Consider the following 24,751-nt stretch of genomic DNA (forward strand, 5'->3'; position numbering starts at 1 on the left):
TAGAAATTGTCTTTAATAGAAATTACATAAGTATATTATACATAGGTAATACCAGAGTATTAAAATGAAACATGTTTTTAGGAATTTAATATTAAAAATCTGTGATGGATAAATATCTAAAAACTACAATAAAATATTTTAAATCTAGTACCAGAGAATGACAGAAAGCTGGATACCGCTTTTTCTAGTTTTTAAAACTTATGCCCTGTCATTATTAAGTTCATATCTGTATTTTATTTCACTAAGTAAACCAAAAAAGCTAGTGAGGTCATAATTTACCATATCCTTATATATGTATTACCTTTTTTTCTTGGTTTCCTGTTGATCCAATCACCAATTAATACCCTAAATATTAATACAGATCCAGCTACCACTAAGCCAAACACTGCTATTAGTAGAAGATTGTATCCATATAATTTTATCAGGACCACAGAAATGGCAAAGTGCCACATTCATTCTCCCTGAAAGGCAGTAGAAGCAAAGCATGTTTTAATCATTGACCTAAAAGATGGAACTAAGTTAAACTCCAGAAAGATGCATTTCTCTCAAATGACATGTAATATGCAGAATTTAAAACCAGAATGTCCAAAGTTACACTTTTATGTAGTACAAGTATAACATTTTTTTTTTTTTTTTTTTTTTTGCGGTAGGCGGGCCTCTCACTGTTGTGGCCTCTCCCGTTGCGGAGCACAGGCTCCGGATGCGCAGGCTCAGCGGCCATGGCTCACGGGCCCAGCCGCTCCTCGGCATGTGGGATCTTCCTGGACCAGGGCATGAACCCGTGTCCCCTGCATCAGCAGGCGGATTCACAACCACTGCGCCACCAGAGAAGCCCATCATTTTTAATGCAATACAATTATACTTTAAAAAACTGAACAGAATGTTATTTTAAAATCTTAAAATACCAAAAAGTCAAGAAGCCCAGGAGAGAATGTCAGATGCACACTTGGAGAACATGAGAAGCCCAAGAATTAAGCCTAGGTTACCCTGAGGTATCTGCTGATTCAGAAGAAACAACTGTGAAACAGAACTGCAGTTTTAGCAGCCTCAGAAAGTCAGAAGATGGAAGTCTATGCTCACCAAAAACAAAGATAAAAATAGTTCTTACTTTAGGCTGAGCTATAACTCCACCCTTAGGGTAAGTCAGAGTAAACTACAAGTAAGCTAACCATTGCATGGACTTGTAGTCCAGGTTTACCTCATCTGATGACCCAGAAAACCTCAAGCCTTGAGCTTGAATTAAACTGGTTCCAAATGGCAACTGCTCACTATGCATCTGGGAGAAGCATTAAAATCCTCTCTAAAAGAAAATACTATCATCTTAGGCTTCAAAATACTTCTACAATAATTTTATTTTTATTTATTTGTTTTTTGGTATGTTTAATATTTATTATAATAATTTTTAAACACAATGCCCAGCACACAGTCAAAGATAACCAGTCATATAAGGAAATGAAACACTATGAGTAAAATCTACAATAAATAACATACAATAGAAACAGACCTATTGAGACTTCAGATATTTAAATTACCAGACACAGCCTGTAAAATAATAATGCTTACTCTATTTAAAGAAATAAATGCCAATTCCGACAATCTGAGCAGGGAATTGGAAACTGTAAAAAATGATGTGGTCAGTTTGAAAAAGAACTAAAGAGAAATTCTAGGACTGAAAAATATAGCAATAGAGATTAAAATGTAAAATTCAATTGATAGGTTCACCAGGACGTTACAATTAAAGAAAAATTAGTTAACTGTAGATATGTATGAAGAAAAACCCACAATAAAACACAGAAAGACAAACTGAGGGAAACATGGTAGGAACAAAAATGAAAAAGGAGAAAAAGAAACATATAACAGGCCAGACAAATAGAAAACACAAAATAACATGGTAGATTTAGTGTAAATATATCATAAGCTACCAATAAGTATAAATAAACTAAATGGGGGCTTCCCTGGTGGCGCAGTGGTTGAGAGTCCGCCTGCCGATGTAGGGGACACGGGTTCGTGCCCCGGTCCGGGAAGATCCCACATGCCGCGGAGCGGCTGGGCCCGTGAGCCATGGCTGCTGAGCCTGCGCGTCCGGAGCCTGTGCTCCGCAGCGGGAGAGGCCACAACAGTGAGAGGCCCGCGTACCCCAAAAAAAAAAAAAAAAAAAAAAAAAAAACTAAATGTTCAAATTAGAGGATAAAGAGTGACAAATTGGATTCAAAATTACAGCTAGATGCTATTTACAAGAGACACATTAAAACAAAAGAATAAGAAAGATTGAAGAAAATGACAGATAATTAACTGAAAAGAATCCATGTCACTGAATTGATACAAAAGTAGGCTTTAAGGCAAAAAAAGATTACTGGAAATGAAGAGAATCATTTCATAATGATAAAGCCTTAATTAATCAGGAAGATATAAAAATTCCAATTTTGTATGTACCTAACAAGGGCTCAAAATATATGACTCAAAAATCTGTAGAGTTAAAAGAGGAAATAGACAATCATTGTGGGAGATTTTAACTCACCATCTCCCTCTTGGTAATTGATAGAATAAACAAAAAATATAAATATATAGTAAGAATATACACTTATATATATCTTATATGTTATATATGTGTGTGTGTTCTACGTAAAGGTTATATAAAAAACAGTGTACTTGACAACTTTAGAATACACATGCTTTTTAAGCACATGAAACATTTGTACAAATCAACAAAATGACCAGATAATGGATCTTAGAGCAAATCTTATTTTCAAAATACTGAACCATACAGAGAATGTTCTCTGACTTCAAGGCAATTAAGCTAAAATCAATAAGAAAGAAAATCAGAAATTCCTCATATGTTTGTAAATTAAGGAATTCATTTCTAAATAATCCATAGGTCAAGCTGGCAATCAGAAAGGACATTATAAAATATTTCAAACAGAGTATATCAACTTGTCAGATGCTATTGATATACTGTTTAAAGAGAAATTTATAGTTTAAAATGCATATATTAGAAAAGAAAGGCTGAGTTTAATGAGCTAAGTATCTATATTAAAAAGTTAGAAAAGGAACAGCAAATTAAACCCAAAGAAAATAGAAGAAAAGCAATAATAAAGGTAAGAGAAGAAATCAATGAACTAGGAAAATGAACATACAATAGAAAAGCTTAATAAAGCCAAAATCTGGCTCTTTGGAAAAAGTAATAAAATAAACTGTGGTTTATTATGCAATGAAATACTACACAGCAATAAAAAGTAGCAACCCAGGGCTGTCTGCAAAAACATGGGATTACATACATAATGTTGAGCAAAAGAAGCAAGATAAAATAGAATATATATGGTAGAACTTCATTTATGGAAAGTTCAAACTAAACTTGAAATTAACTCAACTATATCATTTAGGGATGCCTACATCAGTGGTGAAACTATAAACAAAAGCAAGGAAGTAAATGCCAGAAAAGTGGGGCTCCTGGCTGCTTCCCTTTGTGAGGAAGGGGTATAATTGAGAAGGACCCTATGAGGGACTTCTTGGGTGCTGGCTACATCCTAGCTTTTGACTTGAGTGGTGGTTTCATGTATTCACTTTATAAGTATTTGTTATAATTGTTCCATATATATATGGATATATATACATGATGCACTTTCCTCTATTTGTGCTAGAGTTTGTAATTCAAAACATTTTTTAACAAAAATATACACACATTTTGCATCAGTTATTTCGAGACATTCTAATTGTCTATTACAGTTCTCTTAACCATTCAAAATATATTAATTTCATTTTGATTCATCTTACCCGTATCGATAAGGCACAGCTTACATAAATCAAAAATCTTGGACTGATGAGGTAGGTCAAAGTTGCTCCTAAAACACATATTTCCAAATGATAAACATTATGAAATAGTAAAAAAAAAAAAATTATATATATATGTATATTTTTTTACTATTTCATAATGTTTATCATTTGGAAATATGTGTTTATATTTCTTTAAAGCAAATTTTGCCTGTTAACTCAGAGAAAGTGAAATCCTGTTTGGCATGAGTTTGCTTTCAGACACTAGCCTGGTGCGAAATAAAAACACAGGCAACAGAAAAGCACATGGTTTTGTTCAACAAGTGAGAGGATTCTCAGGGCTTCTGCTTTGTTTTCCTTTGATTTATTTGCCATTGAGTGACCACTAGGGAAATATTTAACCACATCCCTTTTCTCGCGTCTAGAGATGGAGTCAGAGAAGTAAGCAAGCCATTGCACTGAGATATGTGCTTTAAAGGAAGTAGCCCAGAGTGTGATGAAGAACATAGAAATGGCAGCCACTCAACCTGGGAAGGCAGAGCAGGGACTTCAAGGGGACGTTACCCCTCAGCAAAATCTGAGGGCCAAGAGGGAGTCACTAGGAAGGAGGTTTGAGGGTGGAGCTAGCTTTCTAGGTCAGGAGAACCATGGGTACAAAGGTCTGGAGAAAAGAGAAAGCAAACTGCAAACAAGAAAATCCAGAGGCTGGGGTGTAAAGTACCAAGTCAGAGAGAGTAGGAAGTGGGGAGGATGAAGCAAGTGCAGGGGAGATCCCTTCTTTGCAGAAAGAATAGGAAAGAGAGGCCAATCATTAAAGCCACTGGGCTCCTCTGTGGATGCCCAGCTGCAGGGGTCTCATCTCTGCAGGGGCCTTTCAAACATACCCACTACACCTGCTGAGCTGTGGGTCTGTCTCAGCTCTTCACCCAGGAACCCTCTCCTGCTTCCCTCCTGCCCATCTTGACCATCACTCTTTATTCTCACCTTTCTGACACCCTCACCAAAATAGCACCTGATCCCCATCTGTGCCAGCCACTGACGTCCCAGTCTTTCTGGTCTCTCGCTGCAACCTCCAGTGTGTCTTCTTCATTTTAGAGAGCCCTGCTAAAGCCCTTTTCATCAGCTCCCACCACCCTCCACCTACCTGCATTGCTATAACTTCTATACAGGCTACCACCAATTTAAACAACCCTCCTCCAGAATAGCCCTGATATAGTAACAAGAATTCCTTGCTTCCTTCCTTCCGTCCTTCCTTCCTTCCTCCCTTCCTCCCTCCTCCGTTCCGTCCCTCCTTCCTGCCAGCCCTCGTTTATGTATTCACACATTCAAAATTTAATGAGCATCTACTATCTTTCAGGTATTCTGCCAGGCACTAGAGATAAAGTGGTAAAAAAAAGTTAGGGTTCTCACTCTTCTGTTATCCAGGGATAACAAACAACAGACAATGACTTATAACCTAGTGTGATGAGTTTCCTGTTAGATGGGGTTGGGTATCACCCAGTCACTCCACAAGCCAGTCATGGAGGAACTATGGCAGGTCACTTAGGAGGCTTTCTGGAACCCAAAGGGCAACAGAAGGCACTGAGGAAGGCTGTCAAAGTTGGACATACTATCTCCTGACATAGGAGCACCACCCAGCCACGCAGCTCAGTGCTGGAAAACTAGTGCCTTGGGTCCTTCACATGTACAGATATCACCAACCCTGTGGCCTTTCCCCAAGTGCACCTCCACTCTTCACCACCTCAGCAATGCCTGAGGCATCAGCACTTTGCTATCCACATCACAGCCCAGCAATGGACAAATCTTCCAGTGACGGTTACTGCACTGAAGAGCAGGGTCTTTGGCTGGTAGCCCAGTCTGCTCTAGGCCGGCCCTACTGGCCCCCAGCTACTAGCAAGAATTTGTTGCGAGCTGGCCCCTCACATCAGGAATTCTCTGGATTGTTATTCGATCTTCCATCTGGCCCAGTGAGAGGAGAGGTTCTGGCCGGGGGTACATTACTCGCCATTGGCTGATCTCCCTTCAAATACGTTATCACTAAACATAAGCGGGGCCTTAGGCTGCCCACCCTCACACTGTGTTTTTCTCGTCCATTTACTTTCCTACTTTCCTGATTTCTCTTCTCTCTTGGAACATTTCCCACCCTCACTCTGCGCTGATAGCCTGTTTGCTAAGCCACTAAAGATATAAAGGCAGTGGAAGAGGACTTCCTTCACTTCCCACCATTACACCTTCCCACCTGCCCACACCTGTGGCTCCACCTTTACCTCCTGTTTCTATGGGCGCCCAGCAAAGCCACTCCTCACCACACCTCTCTCTCCCATCCTCCAGGACACTGATCCTTTTTTTTTTTTTAAGTGATGTGCCCTTACTATATTTAAGTTAAAGAGAAATGTTTCAGACTTCCCTGGTGGCATGGTGGTTAAGAATCCGCCTGCCAATTTAGGGGACCCAGGTTCAATCCCTGGTCCAGGAAGATCCCACATGCCACGGAGCAGCTAAGCCCGTGTGCCACAACTACTAAGCCTGCGCTCTAGAGCCCGCGAGCCACAATTACTGAGCCCGCATGCTGCAACTACTGAAGCCTGTGCACTTAGAGCTCCACAACAAGAGAAGCCACCACAGTGAGAAGCTCGTGCACCACAACCAAGAGTAGCCCCCGCTCGCCACAACTAGAGAAAGCCTGTGCACAGCAATGAAGACCCAGTGCAGCCAAAAATAAATAAATAAGAATGCAAAAAAAGAGAGAAATGATTCATATAAAACACTGGAGAGAATCACTCAAAATATTTATCCTAAGTGTTAAATCTAAGTTTGGAGGTAGAATAGTCACGTGGCTTCTATCAGCAATGGGACGTCTCCCAGGGGTCACCGCAGGGAGACAGGCAAGCCATAGGCTACAGTGCAGCCCCAATAAGATACTTGAGTCAGGGACCCTGGGAGGGGGGATGGGGTTGGTGCTGGTTGACATAGTAGAGGAAAGGGGGCTCTTGGGCTGCTCCAAGCCAGCCCTGCCACAGAGCCCTGGTGTAGCAGTCAGTGTCACAGTCAGCCACATCCAGAAGGTACCCAGAAACAGGGGACAGCCAGCCATGATATACCTCAGCACAATGCCAGCCATTAACACCAAATGCTAAATCATCAGACAAATGTGCCATTGTGGTCTTGAGGGACATTTGGACATGCAAAGACCTTCTGGCCCAGGCCAGGCAAGGCTATGACTGCCTCCCAAGGACACATGACTACGGCTCCCAGTGATGGTTAGGCGGCTATTATTGGTCTGGGGATTCATTTTAATCCATCTACAATGAGTGTGCAGCCTTCTTTCTAAAAGAAAGCCTACTTTGGGGCCAAGGGCTAGGGAAGAGGACAGGAGGGAACTCTAGTTAGGACTATTACTTGCTCTGATCAGGACTTCCATTTAAACAGCCCAGATGTCGAGATTATCTTATATTGGCCTCACACAGGTTGGGGAGAAAGTAGAAGTTAGAACAATTGCTGAAAGCTTCTGGTTTTCTCTTTATTAAGGCTGATGACTCAGACTGAATTGGGGCTTTTTGCAAGAGGCAAGCACATCTTTCTTACACAAATGAGAGAACATGTAACTCACCTATCACATAGCCTTGCAAAGAGAGGACACTAGATCAACTGTGGCTAAAAATAGGATGAGCGGTAGTATATATTCTATCCTGCTGCCTAATGTCCATCACAATGAGGACAAGCTTTAAAAGCAAACTGTATATTGAAATGTATTATAAAACTTGAAAGTGAAACAAAAGATAGATTTCAAGGATGGTTAGAGTTTCTATTTCACTGGACTAAAGAGACCCTGTCCAGGAAGACAAGAAAGCTAAAGTCTCTTTGGGCACCATTTACTTTCCTGTTAAACAGCAACAGGATATAGTGAAGAATGAATTTTGGTTCTACTTTCATTTAAAATCATTTCTGTTACCTAGTAAAGCAGAACCATATCCTCTCTAGAGAAAAAGAGCATGTGTTTAACAAATGGGAAATAGCTGCCATTTCCCCTTTTTCTTGTTAACAGAACGTCAATCTTGCTCTGAGAGACAGTGTATCCCTAGCCCAGGGGATGAATCACAACTGATGTAAGTCACTTATTGTGATGGCATTTCCCAGACCCCCTGTAGCTAGGATTGGCCTCTGACTGTTCTAGCCACTAAGGTGGAAGGAGAAGTCTCCTGGGGGCTTCTGGGAAAGATTTTGCTTTCTTTTTCTTTTTTTGCCAACATCTATTATTTATTTTTTTAAATTATACACATACTAACAGGTGTGAGATGATACCTCTTTGTGGGTTTTCTTTTTTTGAAGTATAGTTGATTTACAATATTTCAGGTATACAGCAAAGTGATTCAGCTACATATATATATATGTGTATATATATTCTTTCTCAGATTCTTTTCCATTATAGCTTATTATAAGATACTGAATATAGTTCCCTGTGCTACTCAGTAGGTCCTTGCTGTTTATCTACCTTCTATTTAGTAGTGTGTATCTGTTTATCTCAAATTCCAAATTTATCCCTCCCCCCAACCCCAAGATTTTGCTTTCTGATAAAAGAAGCAAGTGCAAGAGGAGAGCTTGCTTTTGCTCTTCCCCACCCACTGCTTTGCCTTTGACTGTGGCTGTGATGCCTAGAGCATGTGGCCTCGCAGTCATAAACTGACACTGTCAGAAGCCAGTGGGCTGAGGGCGACAAGGCAGATGGGAAGAACAGCCGGGGCCTTGAAGGCATCACTCAATTGCTGAAACAACCCTGACTGGATAACTTGTACACTTCTTGTTTAGTAAGTAATGAAGGTTCTTTGAGATTCAGACCTTGCCAGTTGAGTTTTCTTTTGCTTGCAGCCAGAAACATTTCCAACTGATACACAGACCTCTAATGACTGGTTCAATGACTGCCCATATACCCAGTATCGAAATTTCACTATTGCTAATGTGTACCATATTTGCTTTATCTCTGTGTGTATGTGTATTTTCAATATATGTTGAAATTAAGTTGTCGATATCATAACTTACCCCTTCAGCACCTATCTCCTAAAAGTAATCACATTTCCTTTCATGACTACAAGGCCATTCTCTCTCCTAAAAATATTACTAATTCTCTGATAGTATCTGAGAGCTAGTCCATATTCAGTTTCCTTTATTATCCCCCAATCATCTTTTTGTAGTTGGCAAAAACTTCCACTTAAATGGTACAAATGGGACTTGGGGTTTTGTTTTACTTTTTCTTCTTCTTTGAATCAAAAAGAAAGATCGGGACTTCTCTCATGGCGCACTGGTTAACAATCTGCCTGCCAATGCAGGGGACACACATTCAAGCCCTGGTCCAGGAAGATACCACATGCCGCAGAGCAACTAAGCCCGTGTGCCACAATTACTGAAGCCTGTGCACCTAGAGTCTGTGCTCCGCAACAAGAAACAATGAGAAGCCCGCGCACCGCAACGAAGCATAGCCCCTGCTCATCTCAACTAGAGAAAGCCCGGGTGCAGCAATGAAGACCCAATGCAGCCAAAAATAAATAATTAATTTTTTTAAAAGATTAATTTAAAATATATATATAAAAAATAAATTAAAAAAAAAAAAGAAAGGTTCATCACCCCCTCCTCCTGCCACGACAGAGTTTCATTCTTCAGCCCATGATAGCTTCTGAGCTCAGGAGATCCTGGCAAGACTTGAATAAAGCTTTGGAATTAAGACTGTAACAAATCACCTCAGCCATACATCCTTAAAAAGCGTTGTAAGAATTCCCATTTGGAAACTTATTTGGGCTTGGGTTCCTGGTTCCTAATGTTCTTATCGATCAGACTTTGAGTCAAAAGACTATGGACACGAGTGTGGAGTCAAGCTCTCTGTGCGGCAGGCTGCTCTGATTTGGGGACCTAACTTTATTCCCCCTCCCCAAATGACCCTCCACATCCCACTCCATAATTTACATGTAACAGTGGGACAAAATGAACAGGGGATGGCATTTTTTACCCCTAGTTGTAGTAATTACAATACTAATTGTGTATTTGAACTAATCAACCTCCTTTATAGTCGACACTCCTTATAAACATAATTAGGAAAAAATTCAGATGCACCCACACTCTGAGAGAGATGGGTAAACAAAGCTAATTGTTTTGTGACATGTAAATTAATGAAATCAACAGTGGTTTTTGCAGAACATTGTTGCGTAAAGGACAAATGTTGCTTGATTATCTTTGTTTATTTTTTTTAACCTCCAATTTTACTTAATTAAAACCATTATGGGAGATTGGTTCAAGATGGCAGAGTAGAAGGACGTGCACTCACTCCCTCTTGCGAGAGCACCGGAATCACAACTAACTGCTGAACAATCATCAACAGGAAGACACTGGAACTCACCAAATAAGGTACCCCACATCCAAAGACAAAAGAGAAGCCACAATGAGATGGTAAGAGGGGCGCAATCACAATAAAATGGAATCCCATAATTGTTGGGTGGGTGATTCACAAACTGGAGAACACTTATACCACAGTAGTCCACCCACTAGAGTGAAGGCTCTGAGCCCCACATCAGGCTTCCTCGGGGAGCATGGGGGTCCGGCAATGGGAGAAGGAATTCCTAGAGAATCAGACTTTGAAGCCTAGTGGGATTTGATTGCAGAACTTCGACAGGACTGGGGGAAACAGAGATTCCACTCTTGGAGGGCACACGCAAAGTAGTGTGTGCATCGGGACCCAGGGGAAGGAGCATTGACCCCATAGGACACTGAACTAGACCTATCTGCTAGTGTTGGAGGGTCCCCTGCAGAGGTGGGGGGGGTGGCTGTGGCTCACTGTGAGGAAAAGGACACTGGCAGCAAAAGTTCTGGGAAGTACTCCTTGTTGTGAGCCCTCCCAGAGTCCGCCATTAGCCTCACCAAAGAGCCCAGGTAGGCTCCAGTGTTGGGTAGCCTCGGGTCAAACAACCAACAGGGAGGGAACCCAGCCCCACCCATGAGCAGTCAAGCAGATTAAAGTTTTACTGAGCTCTGCCCACCAGAGCAACACCCAGCTCTACCCACCACCAGTCCCCACATCAGGAAACTTGCACAAGCCTCTTAGATAGCCTCATCCACCAGAGGGCAGACAGCAGAAGCAAGAAGAACTACAGTCCTGCAACCTGTGGAACAAAAAACACATCCACAGAAAGAGAGACAAGATGAAAAGGCACTGGGCTATGTACCAGATAAAGGAACAAGGTAAAACCCCAGAAAAACAACTAAATGAAGCGGAGAGAAGCAACCTTCCAGAAAAAGAATTCAGAATAACGATAGCAAAGATGATCCAGGACCTCAGAAAAAGAATGGAGGCAAAGATCAAGAAGATGCAAGAAATGTTTAACAAAGACCTAGAAGAATTAAACAACAAACAAACAGAGATGAACAATACAATAATTGAAATGAAAAATACAATAGAAGGAATCAATAGCACAATAACTGGGGCAGAAGAACAGATAAGTGACCTGGAAGACTGAATGGTGGAATTCACTGCCATGGAACAGAATAAAGAAAAAAGAATGAAAAGAAATGTAGACAGCTTAAGAGACCTCTGGAACAACATTAAACACAACAACATTTGCATTATAGGAGTCCCAGAAGGAGAAGAGAGAGAGAAAGGACCCGAGAAAATATTTGAAGAGATTATAGTCAAAAACTTCCGTAACATGGGAAAGGAAATAGCCACCCAAGCCCAGGAAGTGCAGAGAGTCCCAGGCAGGATAAACCCAAGGAGAAACACACTGAGACACATAGTAATTAAATTGACAAAAATTAAAGACAAAGAAAAATTATTGAAAGCAACAAGGGAAAAATGACAAATAATATACAAGGGAACTCCCATAAGGTTAACAGCTGATTTCTCAGCTGAAACTCTACAAGCCAGAAGGGAGTGCCATGATATATTTAAAGTGATGAAAGGGAAGAACCTACAACCAAGATTACTCTACCGGCAAGGATCTCATTCAGATTCCACGGAGAAATCAAAAGCTTTACAGAGAAGCAAATGCTAAGAGAATTCAGCACCACCAAACCAGCTCTACAAGAAATGCTAAAGGAACTTCTCTAAGTGGGAAACACAAGAGAAGAAAAGCACCTATAAAAACAAGCCCATAACAATTAAGAAAATGGTCATAGGAACATACATATCGATAATTACCTTCAACATGAATGGATTAAATGCTCCAACCAAAAGATACAGGTTCGCTGAATGGATACAAAAACAAGACCCATATATATGCTGTCTACAAGACACCCACTTCAGACCTAGGGACACATACAGACTGAAAGTGAGGGGATGGAAAAAGATATTCCATGCAAATGGAAGTCAAAAAGAAAGCTGGAGTAGCAATACTCATATCAAATAAAATAGACTTTAAAATAAAGAATGTTACAAGAGACAAGGAAGGTCACTACATAATGATCAAGGGATCAATCCAAAAAGAAGATATAACAATTATAAATATATATGCACCCAACATAGGAGCACCTCAATACATAAGGCAACTGCTAACAGCTATAAAAGAGGAAATTGACAGTAACACAAAAATAGTGGGGGACCTTAACACCTCACTTGCACCAATGGACAGATCATCCAAAATGAAAATTAATAAGGAAACACAAGCTTTAAATGACACAATAGACCAGCTAGATTTAATTGATATTTATAGGACATTCCATCCAAAAACAGCAGATTACACTTTCTTCTCAAGTGCACATGGAATGTTCTCCAGGGTAGATCACATCTTGGGTCACAAATCAAACTTCAGTAAATTTAAGAAAATTGAAATCATATCAAGCATCTTTTCTGACCACAATGCTATGAGATTATAAATGAATTACAGGGAAAAAAGCATCACAAACACATGGAGGCTAAACAATACGTTACTAAATAACCAAGAGATCACTGAAGAAATCAAAGAGGAAATGAAAAACTACCTAGAGACAAATTACAATGAAAACATGATGATCCAAAACCTATGGGAGGCAGCAAAAGCAGTTCTAAGAGGGAAGTTCATAGCAACACAAGCCTACCTCAAGAAACAAGAAAAATCTCAAATAAACAATCTAACCTTACACCTAAAGGAACTAGAGAAAGAAGAACAAACAAAACCCAAAGTTAGCAGAAGGAAAGAAATCATAAAGATCAGAGCAGAAATAAATGAAATAGAAACAAAGAAAACAATACCAAAGATCAATAAAACTAAAAGCTTGTTCTTTGAGAAGATAAACAAAATTGATAAAACCATTAGCCAGACTCATTAAGAAAAAGAGGGAGAGGACTCAAATCAGTAAAATTAGAAACGAAAAAGGAGAGGTTACAACAGACACCACAGAATACAAACCATCCTGAGAGACTACTACAAGCAACTCTGTGCCAATAAATTGGACAGCCTGGAAGAAATGGACAAATTCTTAGAAAGGTATAACCTTCCAAGACTGAACCAGGAAGAAATAGAAAATATGAACAGACAAATCACAAGTAATAAAATTGCAACTGTGATTAAAAATCTTCCAACAAAAAAATGTCCAGGACCAGATGGCTTCACAAGTGAATTGTATCAAACATTTAGAGAAGACCTAACACCGATCCTTCTCAAATTCTTCCAAAAGATTACAGAGGAAGGAACACTCCCAGACTCATTCTATGAGGCCATCGTCACCCTGATACCAAAATCAGACAAAGACACTACAAAAAAGGAAAATTACAGACCAGTATCACTAATGAATAGAGATGCAAAAATACTAGCAAACAGAATCCAACAACACATTAAAAGGATCATACACCATGATCAAGTGGGATTTATCCCAGGGATGCAAGAATTCTTCAATATACGCAAATCAATCAATGTGATACACCATATTAACAAATTGAAGAAGAAAAACCATATGATCATCTCAATAGATGCAGAAAACGCTTTTCACAAATTTCAACACCGATTTATGATAAAAACTCTCCAGAAAGTGGGCATAGAGGGAACCTGCCTCAACATAATAAAGGCCATATATGACAAACCCACAGCAAACATCATTCTCAATGGTGAAAAACTGAAAGCATTTCCTCTAAGATCAGGAACAAGACAAGGATATCCACTCTCGCCATTATTATTCAACATAGTTTTGGAAGTCCTAGCCACGGCAATCAGAGAAGTAAAAGAAATAAAAAGAATACAAATTGGAAAAAAAGTAAAACTGTCACTGTTTGCAGATGACATGATACTATACATGGAGAAAGACACCACCAGAAAACTACTAGAGCTAATCAGTGAATTTGGTAAAGTTGCGGGAAACAAAATTAATGCCCAGAAACCTCTTGCATTCCTATACACTAATGATGAAAAATCTGAAAGAGAAATTAAGGAAATACTCCCATTTACCATTGCAACAAAAAGAATAAAATACCTAGGAATAAACCTACTTAGGGAGACAAAAGACCTGTATGCAGAAAACTATAAGACACTGATGAAAGAAATTAAAGATGATACAAACAGATGGAGAGATATACCATATTCTTGGATTGGAAGAATCAACATTGTGAAAATGACTATACTACCCAAAGCAATCTACAGATTCAATGCAATCCCTATCAAATTACCAATGGCATTTTTTACAGAACTAGAACAAAAAAATCTTAAAATATTTATGGAGACACAAAAGACCCCAAATAGCCAAAGCAGTCTTGAGGGAAAAAAAAGGAGATGGAGGAATCAGACTCCCTGACTTCAGACTATACTACAAAGCTACAGTAATCAAGACAATATGGTACTGGCACAAAAACAGAAATATAGATCAATGGAACAGGCTAGGAAACCCAGAGGTAAACCCACACACCTATGGTCAACTAATCTATGACAAAGGAGGCAAGGATATACAATGGAGAAAAGACAGTCTCTTCAGTAAGTGGTGCTGGGAGAACTGGACAGCTACATGTAAAAGAATGAAATTAGAACACTCCCTAACACCACACACAAAAATAAACTCAAAATGGATTAGAGACCTAAATGTAAGACCGGACACTATAAAACTCTTAGAGGAAAACATAAGAAGAACACTCTTTGACATAAATCACAGCAAGATCTTTTTTGATCCACCTCCTAGAGTAATGGAAATAAAAATAAACAAATGGGACCTAATGATACTTAAAAGCTTTTGCGCAGCAAAGGAAACCATAAACAAGACCAAAAGACAACCCTCAGAATGGGAGAAAATATTTGCAAACGAATCAATGGACAAAGGATGAATCTCCAAAATATATAAACAGCTCATGCAGCTCAATATTAAAAATATAAATAACCCAATCAAAAACTGGGCAGAAGACCTAAATAGACATTTCTCCAAAGAGTACATACAGTTGGCCAAGAAGCACATGAAAAAGCTGCTCAACATCACTAATTTTTAGAGAAATGCAAATGAGAACTACAGTGACGTATAACTTCACACCAGTTAGAATGGGCATCATGAGAAAATCTACAAACAACAAATGCTGGAGAGGGTGTGGAGAAAAGGGAACACTCTTGCACCATTGGTGGGAATGTAAATTGATACAACCACTACGGAGAACAGTATGGAGGTTTGTTAAAAAACTAAAAATAGAATTATCATATGACCCAGCAATCCCACTACTGGGCATATACCCAGAGGAAACTGTAATTCAAATACACACATGCACCCCAATGTTCATTGCAGCACTATTTACAATAGCCAGGTCATGGAAGCAACCTAAATGCCCATCGACAGACAAATGGATAAAGAAGATGTGGTACATATATACAATGCACTATTACTCAGCCATAAAAAGGAATGAAATTGGGTCTTTTGTAGAGATGTGGATGGATCTAGAGACTGTCATACAGAGTGAAGTAAGCCAGAAAGAGAAAAACAAATATCATATACTAACGCATATATATGGAACCTAGAAAAATGGTACAGATGAACCGGTTTGCAGGGCAGAAATAGAGACAAAGATGTAGAGAACAAACGTGTAAACACCAGTGGGGGGAAGTGGCAGGGCGGGGTGGTGGTGTGATGAATTGGGAGACTGGGATTGACATATATACACTAATATGTATAAAATGGATAACTAATAAGAACCTGCTGTATATATATTTTTAAAAAGCGATTATGCTCAGAAGAACTTGACAGCTTCATATCACTGATGTCAATGCGGCAGTATTGCCTCCGCAGGGGCAATGTGCCCCCTTTCTCAAGTAGAGCTTACTAGAATATGTGTAACTGGAGACTTACCTAAACGACTCTTCTCTCTCTTCATCTGCCTGGTGCTTGCGGTTCTAGTCCCTTTCTCCTCATTTCCAGAATTTTCGGTGTCATTTAATTCTCCCACCATTACTACATGTTGGGAGAAAACGATTTCAAATAATGAAAAATAATTTTAACTGGTCATAAAGTGGTAGAAGTCAATGTGTTTTAACTTAATGTCATTGGATTCCTCAAAAAACATTAATATTTCATTCATTTTAACTGCAGAAAGTTAATTGTATAATCGGTTAGAAGGGCCTTATTGCATATGAATAAAGTCATAGCAATTGCTTGTGAAAGTTAGAGGTTTATTATTAATGCTCAAAACCCATTATTCTGGGGGAAACATTCAGCCAGCTCTAATCAGAGACTCACAAACTTATCGCACTCAAAAAATGGTTAAAGATATGTTTTGACTAAATTATCTGTATCACCATTCAACCCAGGAACAATGGTGTAAGTAGTTCCTCCCTCTTTAACATGTTATTTTTCCAACTTTTTCAAAAGGGCACATTTCTTAAGCTTGAAATAACTAATGCAAGTCATAAATAAAAGCTTTGTTATGTTTTCACAAACATATCCCCAAGAAACAAATGCTTGCTTCTGCTAATGACTATTTTACCTCTAAAAGGAGTGAAAGCAAGGAATTTCTAAAATTTTAACATTCTGCTTACCGAACATAGACAACAGGAAGGTTTGGATGCCCCCACTGGACTCCCAGAGACCGTGTAGAAAGGATGAATCACAAAGCAGTGCCGTGAACAGCTTGGGAACCACATCCGGGCACTGCTACCATGGGCCACTTTGTGCAGAAAGTGTTAGACATGCAAATGTTTCCTGTGGGCTGTGGAAAGAGAGGCCAGCAGTTTCTGCCACCCGTGACCTCCCAGCACAGTGTGCTCTGACAAGGCCCTTCTGGGGCTGTAGGGTGCTGCACCTTGCCTCTCCTGCCTCAGCCTGGGCAAGGACAAGAGATGTCCAAAACACCCCTGTCGTAGAAAAACCTAGGACACACGCAGGAACATTCGTTAAGATTCTTTTTTGTTTTGATTTTTGTTTTGTTTTGATTTTGCTTTTGGTGGGGAGGGTTGGCCAAACCACGTGGCATATGGGATCTTAGTTCCCCAACCAGAGACGGAACCTGTGCCGCTGCAGTGGAAGCGTGGAGTCCTAACCACTGGACCGCCAAGGAATTCCATCGTTAAGATTCTTAAAGAAGAAAGTTTGATTTTGTGCTTGGAAATATATCAGAAATCACTTGGAGGCAAACAAGAGCTGGCCCTCTGCAGAGTTGAGCAGCCACCCGTCTCCAGATGCCTCCATGCTTAAAGTGCTCTCTTGGGGCTGGGGCTTTCCAGGTCTTTCCAGGCAAGGCTGCCCAGCATCTTTCTCTTTCTCCCTCCAGGCTTTGAACCAGTGATGCTCACCTGTGGTGTCTCATTCTCTCGGCAAACCGTGCTGGCTGGGCCCTGCACACATGAATCCTAGGAAAGGTTAATGGCAAGCCCAAGTTTGGGGATGGTCCTCTTGGATTGACTGACCCTCTTTCCAAGAGCGATGCCAACTTAACCAAAAGGATTCCATTTATAATGGGAATTTCAGGACTCAGTATTTTTTCTTGGGTTAAGGAGGGTGGGATCAGGGATGTTTCTTGTTCTTTGGTTCAGAATGGGTAACATTTAGTAGCAGCTGTGGCCCAGCAAAACCTCTTTTTTGTTATTTCTGTCCCAAGAACTTAGAGCAGGGTTCCCCAACCCCTGGACCATGGACCCGTACCGGTGCGCGGCCTTTTAGGAACTGGGCGGCACAGCAGGAGGTGAGCGGCGGGCCAGCAAGCAAAGCTTCACCTGCCGCTCCCCATTGCTCCCCATCGCTCGCATTACCGCCTGAACCATCCCCCACCCCCCACCCCCATCCATGGAAAACCTGTCTTCCACGAAACCGGTCTCTGGTGCCAAAAAGGTTGGGGACCTCTACCTTAGAGCACTGAGTAAAAACTCCTTCAGATCCTCCTGATTCACTTCAGTGATGACCTATAATACTTCTCTCAGACAAGCTCAGATTCTTGGGACCATCTCCCTGTTTAGTCCATACATCTTGCTTGCAGTGACTGGCAGAGAGTTAGTTGAGAAGTCTACGATAACAAAGCTTTTACTGTATAAATGTTCTACCAAAGAAAACCAGAAAGATATCATAAAGCATTCAATCTGACACATTCCAGATAAATTATTCAAATTTTGCTGCAATTGCTTCAGCCTAAAATAAATGGCTTTGTGTGCAGAACTGTGTATGATACCGCACATTTGTCAGAACTCCTTCCCTTCCAAAAGTGCTGTGCCCTGGTAACTGGGGAGCTTGGCAGAGCTAAGAGATCCTGCTGGCGGCAGGGGTAACATAAACCCCATGAGGGCAGGGTTCACGTCCGTTATATTCACCGCCCTCTCTCAGGTCCCAGATACAGGGCCAGGCACAGAGAGGGCACTCGAGACATGAGCCCACTTGCTGTATTTACAAGTGTAAGAATATGGCAATAGCATCAGGCCCTGAGCTTGTAGGGCAAAGAATAAAAAGGACAGGTCACCACTTCGTCTTTCATGTAAGCATGTGTGACATCACATGGATGAAAAACGAGCAGGAGGAGTTGTTCTTTTCAAAAGGAAAATATTCCCAAAATATATGGAAATAGTAACAGAACTTTGAGACCATAGGTGGCTTCTCTGAGCAAGATTTGGCAGGAATCAAAAAAGCCAATTTAGCGCTCTAGGCAGAAACTTGATGGTACTTGGGAATGCGAGGAGAATTTTACGGTACCTCATCAAGTGGCATACACACACACACACACATTATATTACAGATGTATATATACACATGAATAAACATACATAGTATATACATAAGTATATGTTTGTGTATTTCTATCAAAGATCCCTGTGCTCTACCTCAAACTTTCCATGATGAAATGAGATACTTTGGTCATCAACAGAGAAATAATAAAATAATTCCCAAAGTTTGGGGAGAAGGGGAGGCTGGGGAGAAAACTGTTCCATATTTAGAATAAGACGACCGGCTTCCTAAAAAGTATCTTTCTCTACATAAACTACAAAAATCATTTCAAAATTTACCACTTTATGCTTTCCACACCTTTAACAAAACTGACATATCCAAAGTCAATATTGGAAGAGAAAAGGGATTATTTACTCACCCCCAGAGGAGCAGCATTTCTCTCTTTTAAAAGATGTTTCTACTTGTTGGTGGTGGTTTAAGTAAGAGGAACGGGTAAGTGGGAATCATAGGGAGATGGGTTTTTACTCTCCAAAGGAGAATACTTTCTCCCTCACCGTACATTGCCAGTAGAATGATGCACTTGATTTAGTGCCCCAGCGGCAACTGAACCCTTAAATTAAAGGCTCAAAGGAGTTCAAGGAAGAAGCGACGGGGAACCAGATTAGACAGAAGGTCTCTCCAAAAACATACACATTTAGTTTAGACCAGTCGTATTTTCCAACCCAAAGCACTCTTCCTACAGACTCTGGCAGTCAGCATCCTTCCAAGCACAGGAAATGCTGACATCTGTGCGCAAGCACATCTGCAGGAGTCACACTGCCTGGGCTCAGACCCAGGCTCCACCCACCAGCCATGTGGCTGCAGTCAGGGTCACTGATTTCTTCAAGCCTCCGTTTCTCAGCTCTAACATGGGCATAACAATAGTATTTACCTCACAAAGTGGTTAGGAAGATGAAACAAGGATGATGACGCATGAAGGGTCTTAGGAGAGGGTCTGGGATGAAGTGAGTACTCAAAAAACACAGCTATTGTCATTCTGATTGGCAGTATTGCATATTCAGTTATTATTATTATCAGGAACAGCCGCATTGTTGTACTCAAGGAGTTTGGTCTGACTGAAGGTGAAGGTATGAAATGGTGATCAATATGAGGGAGAAGGTGTAACTGAACCAAAACCTGGGTCAGCTGGCCCGCGCATGCAGTAAAGTCAATCCACTGGCACCAGGTTGTGGTGAAGGAAAGGGCAGTGTTTATCGCAGGGCACCAAGCAAGGAGTCCAGGTAGCAAGTGCTCAAAAAGCCCAAACTCCGCCGGAAGGCTTTCAGGGAAAGTTTTTAAAAGACAGGAGAGGGAGAGGGTTTGCAGGGTGCGTGATCAGCTCGTGGACATTCTTCCGATTGGTTGGTGGTGAGGTAATGGGGAGTCAACACCATCAACCTTCTGGTTCCAACTGGTCTTGGCTCTTCGTGCTTGTGGGCAGCGTGCAGTTAATTTCTTCCACCTGGTGGGGGTTTCAGTATATGCAAAACAGCTCAAAGGATTTGGCTCAGAATATTATCTATAGCCTTTGAGGAGGAACTAAAGGTCCTCGACTTTGTTTAACGGCTAAATTATTATTTTGTCTTGCTTGAGTGTTTTCCTTTGCTTCTGCATTTTCTCACTTCTTTAATTAAATATATTCTTTGGAACTCTGGGACGGCCTAGGAGGCTAAAGTTTTTCTACAAACAAGAGGCAGGTAGAGGACATGTGCCAGGGGCGGGGCAGGGGTGGGATGGGGGTGGTGTCCGGCTGTCCCAAGGAGGCCCCATAGGGTCCTGCTGAGTTATAAAGGCAACAAGTACTTTGAAGATAAAAATTAAACCCACAAACACACTCTCACTCCTTTCCCTCTGTGCCAGACTGTCAGCCCCTACAGCTTTGCGATTAATCTAGGTATTGCCCTGAGATTAAGGTAACAAGCTGAGTTCCTCCATGCATGATCCATAGTGATAGACACAAAGCCATCAGAGTGACACAGAGCACAATAAAAAGGTAGTTTTACTCTTTTAAACTAATTCTTAAATAATTAATGCATAAGTAGATTCTCCTCATAAAAATACAAACAATACAGATAAGGACAAACTCTCCCTTGACCACTATCCCCAATTCTAGAGCCCTCCCCAGAGGTAAGCACTGTTATCAGGGTGGAATGCATCTCAGACTTTTGTCCAATAGAAAATGTACACTATTCATTTTGGTTCACATAAATGGACTCTCTGTACTACTGATTATTTGGCAACTGCTGTTTTAATTCATGAGTGTCTGGAATGTTGCCATATTTGTATATATAAACAGTTCTACCTTATTCATCCTTTTCAATGTGTGTCTATTCCCAGTAACTGAGTGGATAGCTTTCACAGGGCTGACGAGATTCCATCCCTTGCCCCCTTCTGTCTTTTGCAGAAGCAGTTACCTCCTGGTAGGAAATGTCACTGGCTTGAGAGTTTGGAGATGTGTTCTTTGGTTCTACCACTTCTGACTATAAGTAGACCTAGAGAACTCAGTTCCCTTATCTATTAAACAAGAGAACTGGATCACACAGTTCTGATACAGCTACAATAATCCATGTTTTGGGTATTGAAACAGAAAAGCTGTTCCTCAGAATGAGAAAAGTTGTGGGAGTGGGCAAAAGCTGATGATTTCTAAAGAAGTTCTTCCTGCAAAGAGGTGAATCCTTTCCACAAAGTTCAGCCCACTTACAAACTAAAGTCTGGTTTACCTCATTCTTTTTTTTTTTTTTTTTTTTTTTTTTAAATTAATTTATTTATTTTTGGCTGTGTCGGGTCTTCGTTTCTGTGCGAGGGCTTTCTCCAGTTGCGGCGAGCGGGGGCCACTCTTCATCATGGTGTGCAGTTCTGTCACTGCCGCGGCCTCTCCCATTGTGGAGCACAGGCTCCATACGCACAGGCTCAGTAGTTGTGGCTCACGGGCTTAGTTGCTCCGTGGCATGTGGGATCCTCCCAGACCAGGGCTTGAACCCGTGTCCCCTGCATTGGCAGGCAGATTCCCAACCACTGTGCCACTAGGGAAGCCCTACCTCATTCTTTTAATGTTCGCAAACTATTCAATAGTATGTGGGCTTTATTTGAAAATCACGAGAGTCGAGATATTTTTGAGTAGCCACAGATACAAAAATTCTTCTGGTGGAATTTAGTTGAAAATATTTGCATCTGGGCTGTTTACTGGGTAGGGAATTAGGATGTTAGAGGGCAGATTTGGATGAAAGCTAAAAGGGAGAGATTTCAGTGCCCTAAAAAGGTTCATTCAATTGAATGAACACCCACTGTGTCCAGTGGTGAGGACAGTAAAATAAAAACCAAGACCGTTAGATTTTGTACTTCCAAAATCTTCGCCATTGTCTGTTCTCTACCCAAAAGATGTCTGTATACTGGAGTAGTTCTCTTGTTCCCAGTCCATTACCCAGGTACTCTGCTACTGGAGATTTCAGACGAAACCTTGAAGAACTATTTGTCAGCATGGCTTTTTAACAAGCTTCCCTTCAACCCCACCATTAATGTTTTAATCAGTAAAAGAGAGAGAGGTAACATTTTCATGGCTCTTATTTATTACTCTTTATTATCTTATCTGGAATATATTTTAAATTACCATTACCGACACCAAAAAGAAATATTCTTTCACCAGAAAACAGGGAACTATTATGCTGTGGATGAGCAGTGATAAAATTTGGAGTGTGTGGGGAGGTTGAATGTGAAGTTTGCCATATGGGGTGAGGGGGAAGGGAAGACCCCAGCAAACCATCACCTACCTTCTTTCCTTTACAAACCATCACCTACTTTCTTTCCTTTACCCTCCGAACTGCAGTAGGTGGCAAAGACTTGGGGAGTCCATAGCATGACTGCCCACGCCCGCTGTTGCTGAGCCCTCAGGAAAGCTAGGTTCTGCCCCTTTGTCCCACACCACCACATTCTGTTGGACCAGTTCACACCCCCAACCACATTCCCACTCCCTAAATGTAGTCCCAGGGCTCCAAGGTTGAGGGGCTCCAGAACTGATTTCTTATTTCCCTCCCAGGATCAGCCTTGTCTATGGAGTTAGAGATACAAGCTCAGAACATCTCAACCCCAGCTGGCTCTCCAGTTGACTAAAGAGGTCAATTCTTAGCCTCCAGTGCTTAGACTCCCTGCCTGCCTGCGTCCAACACAGTTATGGTAAAGTGGGTATTGGAAAACCCTAGTTTTCTTTCATAGAGTGTTGAACATAAATCCATGAAAGGCTAAGCAAGTCTTCCCCTCCCCCAACTCCCAGCACCTTCCTCCAGCCTTTCTACATGAATCACATTTTAGAGCCTACAGAAATCAGGACTAGTGGTCCTAAGAACAAATGTAAGGTAGTCCCGTTGGTTTTTTTTGCAACCCCCTTTTCCCTTGTGGTGACTTTCCTCTGTGCCTTCCCACTGCCCCTGATGCCAAGGGTCCTGATTCTAGGGTTCCCCACAGCAGGAGAACCTTCTCAGTTTCACCACTTATCACAGTACCCCTTGCCAGGGTCCTTGTTCATGGTCTAGATCACAAAGAAAAGGATGGGGTAAACACATGCAACCTCATCTCTGAGCCCTGGAACCAGATGCCTGCCCTATACCTCCCAAGGAAGTGACGCTGTTTAAGAGGGTCCCTAGAGGCAACAATGTTTTTAAAATTTTGTTTTTAATGATAGATCTCAAGTACTATCAGGTCAAAGGAGGTTGGAGTTTTTTAAGTGATAAGTTTTTTCTGAAGCACCCCAAATCTCCCCACATTACCCTGCTAATACCATTATTCTATGAGTTTCTTTAATATCTCTTTTCATTCTCAACATCTGAGGGCTGAAATCAGGGAATGAAATTGCCATATGCCTCCAATTCAGTAAAATAGAACAGACTACAAGCTATAAGTTATCTTATATGTAAACCGAACACAAGTTAAATTATCAGTAAATTAAAGTTGGATTATATGGGCACTTTGGCAAAAACACTTGGGACTTTAAAAAAGCAGACATTAAAACTACTATATCTGTGTTAGGCTGAAATTCTCAAAAATATCCCATGTAGATTGTTTATGTACACATACACTCCTTTTGTTTCTTTTTCTTTTTCTTTCTTTTTTTCATTCAACAAACTTTTATTGAATGCTTACCCTAATCTAGGAGCATTCCAGGCACTGGGGATACAGCCTTGAACAAGAAAGCCCACTTCCTGCTCTCAGGTTGCTGGCATTATCTTTGAAGAGAGAGAAAGAATAGGTGATCAAATAAACAAGATGATTTCATATGGTGATGAGTGTCTCCAGACAAATAAAGCAGGTTACTATGATGGAGTGCCTGGGCAAGGGGTCTTTTTTGTTTTTGGTTTTTTAGGGATATAAAAGATTTTAATAAATGGAGAGTTATACTATTTTTGGATTAAAAAATTCAATTTGTAAGGATGCCAGTTCTCCTCATATTTATAATTTTAATGCTTTGCATCCGGGACCCCTCCTTTGCACACACTCTCCCCGCCTCCACTTGGGCCTAGGCAGCCGGTGCAGGACCACACTCCACAAGGAGGCATCACCTGGCAGCTTGGCCTCTGCCACTCTGCTGTGGAGGCACCCTCCTCCCATCCCACTGGTTCCCACAGTCCCTGTCAGGCTGCTCTCTGAGGGACATCCTCTTTTCCAGGTGGCCCATGCATTCCTTTTCTGACGAATCATTCCATATATACTAATTTGATGTCAGAAAAAGCCTGGACTAGAATCTTGAAACTTCCCTTTTAAGTGAAAATATATGAATTCTCAAAAACTTTGTTCTCAATTTCATTTTAGATAAAGAGATTAAAATGCACATGTATATTGTATATGGGTGCGAATTTAATAAAGTAATTTCTTTAGAATTATAATTCGTTTTCAT

General features: G+C 40.9%; 1 protein-coding gene across 11 annotated transcripts in view; it reads right to left on the reverse strand.

Moving 5' to 3' along the window:
• The window catches only part of FAM126A (family with sequence similarity 126 member A), a 179,816-nt gene that overhangs the window by 46,377 nt on the left and 108,688 nt on the right, over positions 1 to 24,751 (reverse strand). For 2 of the 11 annotated variants that reach the window (XR_004351500.1, XR_004351499.1), the window contains 4 exons: positions 24,001 to 24,083; positions 18,022 to 18,178; positions 16,719 to 16,888; positions 16,033 to 16,134 (listed from right to left, as the gene is read on the reverse strand). The exons of 5 other annotated variants lie outside the window; for them this stretch is intronic. The gene's annotated coding sequence lies outside the window, so the exon portion shown is untranslated. Of the gene's footprint in view, positions 1 to 301; positions 462 to 16,032; positions 16,135 to 16,718; positions 16,889 to 18,021; positions 18,179 to 24,000; positions 24,084 to 24,751 lie in introns of all 11 variants that reach the window. 4 more of the 11 variants (XR_004351493.1, XR_004351494.1, XR_004351496.1 and 1 more) reach the window with 4 other exon arrangements.

The sequence above is a fragment of the Phocoena sinus genome, chromosome 9, assembly GCF_008692025.1.
Source record: "Phocoena sinus isolate mPhoSin1 chromosome 9, mPhoSin1.pri, whole genome shotgun sequence".
NCBI lineage: Eukaryota > Metazoa > Chordata > Mammalia > Artiodactyla > Phocoenidae > Phocoena > Phocoena sinus.